The 13,972-nt window shown below is 41.0% G+C and overlaps 1 protein-coding gene across 2 annotated transcripts in view; it reads right to left on the reverse strand.

Moving 5' to 3' along the window:
- Positions 1-13,972, reverse strand: part of cul1 (cullin 1) — a 98,782-nt gene that overhangs the window by 54,171 nt on the left and 30,639 nt on the right. The window lies entirely within an intron of this gene.

The raw sequence follows: 13,972 nt of genomic DNA on the forward strand, positions 1-13,972 counted from the left end.
GGAAGACACAATATTAGTAAAGAGCATAGATGATTAGCACTCCATCTACCATTATAATGGCGATCTAAAGCTACCAGTACCATTCACAATATACACTTCAGTAATCCATACAGATTGTTTTGATTAAATTTGCCAAACCCTAATCTCTTCTATATATAAACAAAAAACAAGGACAGGAAATGCAAAGAAACACCATCATAACACATAACATTCGTATTTGGAAATGTGCCAGCACTCGCTCATTATTGATTGGTCAAAAAGCCACCAACCACACTTAAAGGATAGTGTGAGTTACTTCACTACCAGGATTGCAGATCACCGTACAACCCCACCTTCTCAAGGGAAATGTATAACTAGCTTATTTGTAACACCTATATCCGGTATATTCATAAGCAAATGGAGAGATACGAAATCTACTAAAATTTCCATGTCATTAATTTTTCCATTGATTCTGTCGTTAATATTCTAGTATAGTGTTATCTCTACTTAGTTCATGAATTAGTTAACCAAATAACTATTGCAAATAACAGATCAATCCGACATGGAACCTAACACACAATTATATGTAGACATAAGGAATTACAGATACTGGTTTACAAAAAAAGGCACTAAGTGGTGTAGTAACTCAGCAAGCCAGCATCTCCGAGAACATGCATAGGTGACGTTTTGGGTCGGGACCCTTCACACGATAAGGAAAAAAAAAAAAAAAATAGAACTATGGAAAGTGCAGGATCCTGCTTCTGCATTTTGGTGTTTAATTTCAGATCTGATTTACATTCCTCTCATTTTCTTTATTGTGGTTGTTAATGCCTTAACCAAATCAGTACTCCTAAGTGCTTTATTTGAATATTAAGGATATTTGGGAGGTATCCATATCTTCCACCAGACCACTACCCTACTGCAGTTGTCCAGGGCCCTGGTGAGACCACACCTGGAGTACTGTGCGCAGTTTGTCCCCTACTTTGAGGAAGGACATTACTGCTATTGAGGGAGTGCAACGTAGGTTCACCCGGTTAATTCCTGGGATGGCAGTTTTGCACTAATGTGGTTACTTAGTTTGACTGATTATTAATTTATTGTTATTGATTATTATTATATGTGTATTATTGTTTAATGGGCCTATTAAGCAGCAGCAAGTAATAATTTTGTTTCTTTGTTGCCAGTACATATGGCAATTAAGCACTTGTTTTCCTATCCTTTACTTTAGTAAACGTTAGAGATACAGTGTGGAAACAGGCCCATCAGCCCACCGAGTCTGCGCCGACCAAGAATCACCCCATACAATAGTACTATCCTACACACTAAGGACAATTTACATTTATACAGAAGCCCAATTAAGGTACAAACTTATACAATTTTAGAGTGTGGGAGGAAACAAGAGCACCCAGAGAAAACCCACATAGTCAGAAGGAGAACTTACAAACATTGTACAGACAGCACCCTTAGTCAGGATCAAACCTGGGTAGCTGGCGCTATAAGGCAGCAACTCTATTGTTGCGCTACTGTGCCACCTATCCTGGTTGAAGTGATTTTCTTTCTCATCATCTGATTCTATTAAAATGCTTTTACCTTCCAATTTTTAAGTTTTACAAAGGAGCCAAATCATTGTTCAGTTATTATTCTCTTATGCTTTTCCAGTTTATTGGGTGGGATAGAGAAGGGTAATAAATGTTAAACATTTAGGACAATGCTTTGAGTGGATTAACCGCAAATTCAACATGGGAAGCTAACAATCAAAAGCAAATAGATATTTCTCTAAAATACAATCTGCAGAATTGAATAACATAATAAAAGAGCATTTGTCTTGTAGATCCAATGCTCAGTTCTTGAAATGCAGCAATTCTACAGATGAAGGTACTCCCTCATACTGATTCAAAGGGTGGAGATCCAGGATTTAGACCAAGTATTATAGAAATAATAACATATTTCCAGGTCAGGACGGTCTGCTTCTTGAGGAGGGAACTTGAAAATAGTGATCATTCCTTGGCACCTGTGGCCCTTCTCTCTTCTTAAAGGTAGAAGTTATGGGTTTGGGAGGTGCTGTTGGGAGTATCTCTGGAGAGCAGCTCCATTGCATTTTGCAGGTAGTACACAGTGGAGCCAAAGTGCATTGCTGATGGATAGGGTGCCAGTCAAGCAGGCTGCTTTATCCTGGATGGCGTTGAGCTTCAATTGTTGCTCAGCCAAGTACAGAGCATCCAATCACATTTCTGATTTGTTTCTTGTTTATAATAGAAAGATTAAGGTTGCCAGGTGAAGAGTCACTCGACACAGGAATCCCATTCTTTGATTAGCACTTGTAACCACAATGAAAATACACCAGGTGAGTATCTGGTCAGAATGTTGATGGTACTAGCCTGAATATCTTTCTGGTCAGAAGTGTCCATTTGCACAGTGTTGCTCGTTACGTGTGCCACTTATCAGCCAATGACTGAAAATTGTCCAAGAGTTGCTGCACAGGCAGTTTGGTTTAATTAGGAGCTGCAATTTAAATTGAATGGTGTACAATCATCAGCAAACTCCCCATTTCTAACCTTCCTATGGAAGGAGGGCGTTGATGAAGCCACTGAAAACAGTTCAGCTTGACTACAGGTGCTATCAGTATGGAGTTTGTATGTTATTTTTGTTTAGTTTAGTTTATTGTCAGGTATAGTGAAAAGCTTTTGGTTGTGTGCTAACAAGTCAGCAGAAAGACAATACATGATTCTCCCTGTGACCATCTCTAAACTAAACTCCAATGTTTGTACCAAAACAGATACTAGGTTTTGAAGTGGGTGGCCCTAACAAATCATCTGTCAAATTAACTGGAAGATGTCCTTTCCCATGCTAGCAACCCCAGTTTTGACAGCCTGTTTGGCCAGGTTGGGGAATGAGAACCCAGAAAACATAGAATACTTCCCATAAATCAGGAGCCACCACTTGACAAAGGCAGACACCAATGATGAAATTAAAGAACACCTTCAATGCATCAAAACACCTTTCTCCTTTTCAGAAGATCAGGATTTGGGCAAAATCTCTGGCGTTTGGAGCAGCAGTGATCCTTGCCCCTTTACACGTTTCTGAGGCCTGCAGTGGGCATCTCAAGGGACTGGAAAAATATAAACAGTGCCGCCAAATATCCCCCATTTTCACTGGAAAGATAAATGCACCAATATCTTGGTTATCTCCAGGGCCAACATCCCCAGCCTTGAGGCCTGGTTACTGTTATTCAGCTATGCTGGGCAGGCCGCATCATCATGTCCCCATACCAGACTCCCAAAGCACTATGTTTCAAGCTTTATTATCAGACAAGACAGAAAAAAGGATGAAAAATGTGCTATGGGCTACCATGCAGTTCAGCATTCCCACCAACTCCCAGGAAACTCTGGCCTACACCCAAAGTGGAAAAGGAACATGGATTGTATGGGTAGAACAGGTTGACTTGTGATGTAAATAGTTCCAGTTCTGGAATGCATGTTCTACAATTAGGTGCAGCATGGTTCTAATGCTTTTGCTGTACATTGCTGTGAACCATGTTTTGTTATTATGTGTGCTGAACTCAGCATTCTCTAATGGTGGGAATCTCATGAGGACGTTTAATGGATCAACCATTTGGCAATTGCTCAGGCCGCAGCTTCACCTGATGGGCCCCAGTATCATTGAACCTCCTCTCCCCATATAGTTATTTAATTGTCTACTGTGATTCCAAACTCAATGTGGTGCGCTGCAGAATTTTGATCAGTGAAATCACTTTGATTTGTCTATTGCATGCTGCTTATCAAGCATGTTGTCCTGTCATGCAACTTCATCAGATTGACACTGGCATGCCCTTCTGCATTGGTCATTGAATCAAAATTGATTTCCCCCTCCTCTCTTCCATCACCCCCACCCCCAAACTAATTTGAGGAAGTTGTGTCTTTTTTTGGTTAGAGTTGGAATGCTTTCTCTGGAACGCTGGAGGTTGTAGGAAAACCTGTTGGGAGTATTTAAAACCATGAGAAACATTGATAGGATAGACCGTGAGAACCTGGTAAAATTAAATACTAGAGGGTATAGCTTTAAGATGAGATGGGGAAATTTTAAAGATGCATGGGACAATTTATTTTATAAGTGTGTGTGTGTGGCCAAATGCAGGGAAATGGGACTAGCTCGGTTATAAAACTTGGTCAGCATTGATTGGTTGGCCTAATTCTGTGCTGTCTTACTCTTAAATTGTCTTTTTGGATGTGGTTGGATTCAAACTCGCGCTTCTGGACAACAGTTTGAAATTGTAAGCTGCTGTATCCTCAAAGGATCCCAAATGTTAGTAAACAACATGATGTGTTCATAAAATGAAACTGAGCCCATGTACAGTTTATACTGTTTGCATAACATTGTTAGCCACAACCATTGGAGACAATTACTGGCATGAAGAAACAGTCTTTTTTTTAATCTTTATGTTAAATACTGGTAGCATTGTTATTTTTAGATATTTGTTCAGACAGCTGCACAGAGACATAAGTGTGGACAAAAGGAGAGCTTATTATCTTATTGCATGTTCCCTTGCTTGTGTAACAGTATCATCATTCCATCTCAATTTCTACAAAATAATTTTTGAAACTGCTGTTGATACTACATGCAGCCAAAGAAAACAATGTTAATTACTGCAGAAAGTAGAAAGAACAATTGCCATTAATATAGTGCCTTTAATAAGGTAAATACACCCCAAGGCAATTTGTAGAATTAAATATACAACTTAAAAAATATTTTAAGTGATTCTGTGTATCTTAAAGATGGGAAAAAAAGGTATAGAGATAAGAGGCGTGGAAGGGAATTCCCGACCTTGCAGAATTATTGGATGAATATATGGCTGTCCATGCTTGAATCTGTGATTATTTAATAAGCACTGATAGTTATTTATTTGTCTACTGTGGTGGGCTACAGAATTTAAATCAGTGAAATCACTTTGATTTGTCTATTGCATGCTGCTTATCAAGCAGATTTTCCTGTCCTGCAACTTCATCAGGTTGACACTTTACTTTCGGGTAGTACTGTTGCTGCTCCTGACATGTACTTCTGCATTGGTCATTAAATCAAAATTGATCTCATAGTTTGTAAGAGTGAGAATTTATTGGGCCACTTTAACCATATAACAATTACAGCACGGAAACAGGCCATCTCGACCCTTCTAGTCCGTGCCGAACACGTATTCTCCCCTAGTCCCATACACCTGCGTTCAGACCATAACCCTCCATTCCTTTCCCGTCCATATAACTATCCAATTTATTTTTAAATGATAAAAACGAACCTGCCTCCACCACCTTCCCTGGAAGCTCATTCCACACAGCCACCACTCTCCGAGTAAAGAAGTTCCCCCTCATGTTACCCCTAAACTTCTGTCCCTTAATTCTCAAGTCATGTCCCCTTGTTTGAATCTTCCCTACTCTCAGTGGGAAAAGCTTATCCACGTCAACTCTGTCTATCCCTCTCATCATTTTAAAGACCTCTATCAAGTCCCCCCCTTAACCTTCTGCGCTCCAAAGAATAAAGCCCTAACTTGTTCAACCTTTCTCTGTAACTTAGTTGCTGAAACCCAGGCGACATTCTAGTAAATCTCCTCTGTACTCTCTCTATTTTGTTGACATCCTTCCTATAATTAGGCGACCAAAATTGTGCCCCATACTCCAGAATTGGCCTCACCAATGCCTTGTACAATTTTAACATTACATCCCAACTTCTATACTCAATGCTCTGATTTATAAAGGCCAGCACACCAAAAGCTTTCTTTACCACCCTATCTACATGAGATTCCACTTTCAGGGAACTGTGCACAGTTATTCCCAGATCCCTCTGTTCACCTGCATTCTTCAATTCCCTACCATTTACCATGTACGTCCTATTTTGATTTGTCCTGCCAAGATGTAGCACCTCACACTTATCAGCATTAAACTCCATCTGCCATCTTTCAGTCCACTCTTCCAACTGGCATAAATCTCTCTGTAGACTTTGAAAATCTACTTCATTATCCACAACCCCACCTATCTTAGTATCATCTGCATACTTACTAATCCAATTTACCACACCATCATCCAGATAATTGATGTACATGACAAACAACAGTGGACCCAACACAGATCCCTGTGGCACCCCACTAGTCACTGGCCTCCAACCTGACAAACAACCATCCACCATTACTCTCTGGCATCTCCCATTCAGCCACTGTTGAATCCATCTTGCTACTCCACCATTAATACCCAACCATTGAACCTTCTTAACCAACCTTCCATGAGGAACCTTGTCAAAGGCCTTACTGAAGTCCATATATACAACATCCACTGCTTTACCCTCATCAATTTCCCGAGTAACCTCTTCAAAAAATTCAAGAAGATTAGTCAAACATGACCTTCCAGGCACAAATCCATGTTGACTGTTCCTAATCAGACCCTGTTTATCCAGATGCTTATATATATTATCTCTAAGTATCCTTTCCATTAATTTGCCCACCACTGACGTCAAACTAACAGGTCTATAATTGCTAGGTTTACTCTTAGACCCCTTTTTAAACAATGGAACAACATGCGCAGTACGCCAATCCTCCGGCACTATTCCCGTTTCTAATGACATTTGAAATATTTCTGTCATAGCCCCTGCTATTTCTACACTAACTTCCCTCAATGTCCTAGGGAATATCCTGTCCGGACCTGGAGACTTATCCACTTTTATTTTTCTCAAAAGTGTCAGTACTTCCTCTTCTTTGAATCTCATAGTTTCCATAACTACTCTACTTGTTTCCCTTACCTCACATAATTCAATATCCTTCTCCTTGGTGAATAACGAAGAAAAGAAATTGTTCAATATCTCCCCCATCTCTTTTGGCTCTGCAGATAGCTGTCCACTCTGACTCTCTAATGGACCAATTTTATCCCTCGTTATCCTTTTGCTATTAATATAGCTGTAGAAACCCTTTGGGTTTACTTTCACCTTACTTGCCAAAGCAACCTCATATCTTCTTTTAGCTTTTCTAATTTCTTTCTTAAGATTCTTTTTACATTCTTTATACTCCTCAAGCACCTCATTTACTCCATGCTGCCTATAATTATTGTAGATCTCCCTCTTTTTCCGAACCAAGTGTCCAATTTCCCTTGAAAACCATGGCTCTTTCCGATGTTTACTATTTCCTTTCAACCGAACAGGGACATAAAGATTCTGTACTCTTAAAATTTCACCTTTAAATGTACTCCATTTCTCTTCCACATCTTTCCCATAAAACAAAATGTTCCAATTTACTCCTTTTAAATCCTTTCGCATCTCCTCAAAGTTAGCCTTTCTCCAATCAAAAATCACAACCCTAGGTCCGGTTCTGACCCTCTCCATAATTATATTGAAACTAATGACATTGTCCTATCCTCCTCTTCTACTTCCCCACCCCCATATCATATAACCATATAACAATTACAGCACGGAAACAGGCCATCTCGACCCTTCTAGTCCGTGCCGAACACGTATTCTCCCCTAGTCCCATACACCTGCGTTCAGACCATAACCCTCCATTCCTTTCCTGTCCATATAACTATCCAATTTATTTTTAAATGATAAAAACGAACCTGCCTCCACCACCTTCACTGGAAGCTCATTCCACACAGCCACCACTCTCTGAGTAAAGAAGTTCCCCCTCATGTTACCCCTAAACTTCTGTCCCTTAATTCTCAAGTCATGTCCTCTTGTTTGAATCTTCCCTACTCTCAGTGGGAAAAGCTTATCCACGTCAACTCTGTCTATCCCTCTCATCATTTTAAAGACCTCTATCAAGTCCCCCCTTAACCTTCTGCGCTCCAAAGAATAAAGCCCTAACTTGTTCAACCTTTCTCTGTAACTTAGTTGCTGAAACCCAGGCAACCCAGGCCAACAGCCTGAGGAAGTGTCCCAATCCGAAACATCACATATCCATGTACTCCACAGAGCATTTAAAAATATTTAAATGATTTAATTTACATTTATAATTGAAATATCTTTGAAGTTTTCTTATGGTTAAAGAATTTAAAGCTAAAGCTATCTTGTTTTCAAATTCTCAGAAATTTGGGCAGGTCCCGCATAAATTGCAAATGATTCCGAATATTTGAACTAGGATTAAGATCAGATATAGAATTTAACCATGGGAGGATTCTCTAGGACCACACAAGGCAATCTACCTCTGAGATCCCATGGAGACTTCATTAATCTGAATGGAGAATCTTGACCTGAAAGTTTTCCGTTTAGGTTATTTTAATTATTTAGTTGCCATTGGTGTAGATCAATTTAATTTAATGGTTGGTGTGGACATGATAGGCCCAAATTCTGTTTTATATTGCACAATTCTTCGCGTCCACGTTGGGAACGGGGTTAGGGGTTGCCTGGATATCTCCTTGTATTAGTTCTTTTCTTTCATATTTAAAATGGTTACTACCAAAGAATATTTTCTAAATCTGAAAAAGTCTGTTTTCTCATTTGATACACTCAGTATCAGCAGGTAATGTGGAACATTATGTGAACATTAAAGATCCTTTAGCTACACAGCATCACTAGGGCATGCTTTGATTATACTGGTTCCTACAGCAGTTATCCTACTGTGAAAATTAAATTATCATTTCCCCTTGTTTAGTGCTTTAATCCCACTGATTTCTCCAATCTCAAATAACCCTAGCATTTCCTCCCTCCCGTCGTCCCTCCCTCGCCCTAGTCATCTTGCTAGTTTCACTGTTTGTATCCCTTCATTATCACCTTTTCCACAGCCAACAATGGATCATCATAAACTCCACCTTTGAGTCATTAGTGCCTGCTGTTTGTACCTCTAGTTTCCCACTCCCGACTCACACTGAGGAAGCACCTATTCCTTTTCTCCAGAGATGCTGCCTGACCCGCTGAGATGCTCCAGCATTTTGTGTCTATCTTCTCACAAAAGGCAATCTATTCTATTGACTTGTAAAATACTTTGTCAAACAATGTAGCATCCATTGATAGTTTAAAGTAATCTAAACCAGCAATGGATCTGTACCATTGTAACTACACATGAGAAGATGATAAACAAACATGCTAACGACCATTGAATTTGTTTGTTTCTGATGAATCCTTACATAACCCGAGGACTGCCTATATTCTGCATTGTCCTCGACTTAAATGATGCTGACATAATGCACCCAAGGTGGAAATTGCTCAATTTGCCCAAGGGCTACAGTAATGCAAACATATAAAGCACAGGTCCACCACCGATTTTCCGGAAACTGGTTGTCCGGCATCTCCTTTAATCATGAGAAGTTATGAGAGTACCCTTGAAATGCCCCCACCAGAAGCCCACACGCCACTAAAAATGCAGTGCCTAGGCCAGATGAAACGGCATATCTTGACCTCATCGCAACTTCCGTGCCGATCAGAGGGTTGAATCTACCCCCTGATCTTTATAGAATTAGAGATAATCCAGGGAACTATAGGCCAGTAAACCTCACATCAAACTATTGGAGAGAATTCTTGAGATAGAACTTACTCTCATTTGGAAAATAATGGGCTAATTAAGGGTAGCTAACACAACTTTGTACGCTACAGGTCATGTTTCACTAACTTGATTGAGGTTTTTGAGAAGGTGACAAAGTAGATTGATGAAGGCAGGGCGATGGATATTGTATACATGGATTTTAGTTAGGCTTTTGATAAGGTCCCTCATGATAGGCCGATCCATAATATTAAGATGTTCAGGATTCACAATATCTTGAATTTATGATTCAGAACTGGCTTATTCATAAGAGGACAGAGTGTTGTGGTGGGAGATATTCTGGCTGGAGGTCTGTGACAAATGGAGTTCCACAGAGATCTGCGCTGGGACCTCCGCTGTCTGTGATATATATATATAAAAATGACAGACGTAAATTTAGATGGGTTGGTGAGTACGTTTGCTGAGGACACTAAAATTGGAGGAGTTGCAGACAGTGAGGAAGGCTGTCAGAATATACCGCGGGATATAGAACAGCTGCAGAAATGGACAGAGAAATGGCAAATGAAATTTAACGTGAGCAAGATGGAGTTTATACCCATGATCTACCCCCAGATTCCATAACAATGGCTGGAACCCGTTAACTCTATCCTCCTAGACAGCTTAGATCCACTGCAGTTTGCCCTCAATTGCCCAAGCCCTACACTCATTGGAACATCTTGATAACAGACACCTATGTCAGACTGCTATTTATTGATGATAGCTCTGTCTTCAATATGATAATCCCAACAAAAATAATTTCCAAACCCTTGGAACTAGGAGTCAGCAGCCCCCTCAGCCACTGGCTCCTTGATTTCCTGACCCTTAGACCACAAGCATTGAAGAAATGCGCCAAAACGTCTTCCACGATAAATCTTAACATTTGTGCCCCGCAAGGATATATTCTAAGACCCTTACTATACTCCCTGTACATTCACGACAGCGACACCAAATTCTGTTCTAACTACATTTACAAGTCAGCAAATGACACCACCTTAACGGGCCAGATCTCAAACAATGGCAAGACGGAATACAAGGAGGAAAAAGTGTGCTTTGTAACATGGTGTCAAGACATCAACCTCTTTGTCAATGTCAGTAAGACGACGGAGATACTTATTGACTTCAGAAACAAGGTGGAGTACATGCCCCAAATAGCATAAATGGTGCAGAAGTGGAGATGGTCAAGAGCTTCAAGTTCTAAGGCATAAATATCATCAACAATTTGTTCTGGACAAACAACTCTGAAGCTACGGCCACAATAAACAAATAAATAAATAAATAGGAATCTGCATATACTCAAACACGAACCTTCTGAATTTTGTAGTCGGCAGGGCAGTCCTCTGCATATCGCCAACTTGGACAATTTAACATGTTTATCAAGCCAATTAACCTACAAACCTGTACGTCTTTGGAGTGTGGGAGGAAACCGAAGATCTCGGAGAAAACCCACGCAGATCACGGGGAGAACGTACAAACTCCATACAGACAGCACCAGTAGTCGGGATCGAACCCGGGTCTCTGGCGCTGCATTTTTGCTGTAAGGCAACAACTCTACCGCTGTGCCACCGTGACTGACATGATTCACAAAAAGCCAGTGTGCAGGTACAGTGATAAAATAGGAAAGATAACAAAACATTATTTATTACTTGGTGAATTGAATATTAAAGTAGGAAAGTTACACCTGTAAATAGGGCACTGGCAAGATCTCATCAGGTGTACTATGTACAATATTGGCCCAGTTATTTAAGGAAATAAGCTAATCCTTGGAAGTAGTTCATGGACGATTTAACAAATTATACTTGGACCCAGTAAGTTGTCTTATAAGGTTGGACAGGCTGGCATTGTATCCCGTGGAGTTCAGACTTGGCAGTGTGAATACAGAGTGAATGTCTTGTCATAAGAGAATCTAGAACAAAGCGTCACTGTTTAAAAATAAGGGGTTACCTATTTAAGACCAAAATGAAATGAAATGTTCTCTCTAGGGATTGTGAATGTTTGGAACATTCTTCCTCAAAGGGTGGTGAGAGCAGACTGCCTGAAGAACTCTGGTAAAAGGCAGAATGAGATAGATTCTGATAAATGGGGGGTGAATTATTAAAACGTGAATGTGTCACAATCAGATCAGTCATTCAGCACAGAAACAGGCCCTTTGGCCCAACTCAACCATGCCGAAGAAATGTCGCATCCAAGCTAGAAACCCATATCCCTTGAAATCTTTCCAATCTATGTACTTGTCCTAGTGTTTTTTCTAAACGTTGTCGACGCACCTGTTTAAATTACCCATGACAGCTTGTTGCATATACCACCAACCTCCACTTGGCCTCTTTCCCATAGCAGTGGTGACAAAGCATAAAACAATACTCCAAGTCCAGCATTACCACAACTTGTACAACGGTAACATAACATTACCTGAATGATGGCCAACCTGCCAAAAAACCTTCACTATGCTATCTTCCTGTGATGCCACTTTCAGTGAACTGTGTATTTGTACTCCTAGATCCGTGTACTCTACAACACTCATCAGAGCCCTGTTCTTCAATGTGACCTTGTTTGACCTCTCGAAATACAACACCTCCCATTTATCCGGTAAACTCGTAATGCCATTAGGCAGGAAATGGTGTTGGATAAACTGATGGGACTGAAGGCTGATAAATCCCCAGGGCCTGATGGTCTGCATCCCAGTGTACTTAAGGAAGTGGCTCTAGAAATCGTGGGTGCATTGGTGATAATTTTCCAATGTCCTTTAGACTCAGGATCAGTTCCTGTGGATTGGAGGGTAGCTAATGCTATCCCATTTTTTAAGAAAGGCGGGAGAGAGAAAACAGGGAATTATAGACCAGTTAGTCTGACATCGGTGGTGGGGAAGATGTTGGAGTCAATTATAAAAGATGAGATAGCCGAACATTTGGATAGCAGTAACAGGATCGGTCCGAGTCAGCATGGATTTACGAAAGGGAAATCATGCTCGACTAATCTTCTGGAATTTTTTGAAGATGTAACTAGGAAAATGGACAAGGGAGAGCCAGTGGATGTAGTGTACCTGGACTTTCAGAAAGCATTTGATAAGGTCCCACATAGGAGATTAGTGGGCAAAATTAGGGCACATGGTATTGGGGGTAGAATGCTGACATGGATAGAGAAGTGGTTGGCAGACAGGAAACAAAGAGTAGGGATTAACGGGTCCCTATCAGAATGGCAGGCAGTGACTAGTGGGTTACCGCAAGGCTCTGTGCTGGGACCGCAGCTATTTACAATATACATCAATGATTTGGATGAAGGGATTCAAAGTAACATCAGCAAATTTGCAGATGACACAAAGCTGGGTGGCAGAGTGAACTGTGAGGAGGATGCTATGAGAATGCAGGATGACTTGGACAGGTTGGGGGAGTGGGCAGATGCATGGCAGATGAAGTTTAATATGAGGTTATAAATATGAGGTTATCCACTTTGGTAGCAAAAACAGGAAGGCAGATTACTATCTAAATGACGTCAAGTTGGGAAAAGGGGAAGTACAACGGGATCTGGGGGTCCTTGTACATCAGTCTACGAAAGTAAGCATACAGGTACAGCAGGCAGTGAAGAAAGCGAATGGCATGTTGGCCTTTATAACGAGGAATCGAATATAGGAGCAAAGAGGTACTTCTGCAGTTGTACAGAGCCCTAGTGAAACCACACATGGAGTATCGTGTGCAGTTTTGGTCCCCTAATTTAATCCCCACATTCTTGCTATTGAGGGAGTGCAGCATAATTACAAGGTTAATTCCCGGGATGGCGGGACTGTCATATGCTGAGAGAATGGAGCAGCTGGGCTTGTACACTCTGCAGTTTAGAAGGATGAGAGGGCATCTCATTGAAACATATAAGATTGTTAAGGGTTTGGACACGCTAGAGGCAGGAAACATGTTCCCGATGTTGGGGGAGTCTAGAACCAGGGGCCACAGTTTAAGAATAAGGAGTAAGCCATTTAGAACGGAGACGAGGAAACACTTTTTCTCACAGAGAGTGGTGAGTCTGTGGAATTCTCTGCCTCAGAGGGCGGTGGAGGCAGGTTCTATGGATGCTTTCAAGAGAGAGCTAGATAGGGCTCTTAAAAATAGCAGTCAGGGGACATGGGGAGAAGGCAGGAACAGGGTACTGATTGGGGATGATCAGCCATGATCACATTGAATGGCGGTGCTGGCTCGACGGGCCGAATGGCCTACTCCCGCACCTATTGGCTATTGCCATTCCTTAGCCCAAGCCCCTTTGATCAAGCTCCTACTGTAATTCTTGATAATCATCTTCATTGTCTACAATACTACCTATTTCAGTGTCATCTGCAAATCACTATTCATGCCTGGTACATTCTCATCCAAACGTTGGTATAGATGACAAACATCAATGGGCCCAGCACTGATTCTTAGTCACACCACTAGTCACAGGCCTTCAGTCAGACTTTACTGGATTTTGGAGAAGCAGGCTTGAGGGTCTAAGTGGCCCACTCATGCTCTTAAGTCACAAGTCTTATACCCAGAA

The sequence above is a fragment of the Amblyraja radiata genome, chromosome 2, assembly GCF_010909765.2.
Source record: "Amblyraja radiata isolate CabotCenter1 chromosome 2, sAmbRad1.1.pri, whole genome shotgun sequence".
Lineage (NCBI taxonomy): Eukaryota > Metazoa > Chordata > Chondrichthyes > Rajiformes > Rajidae > Amblyraja > Amblyraja radiata.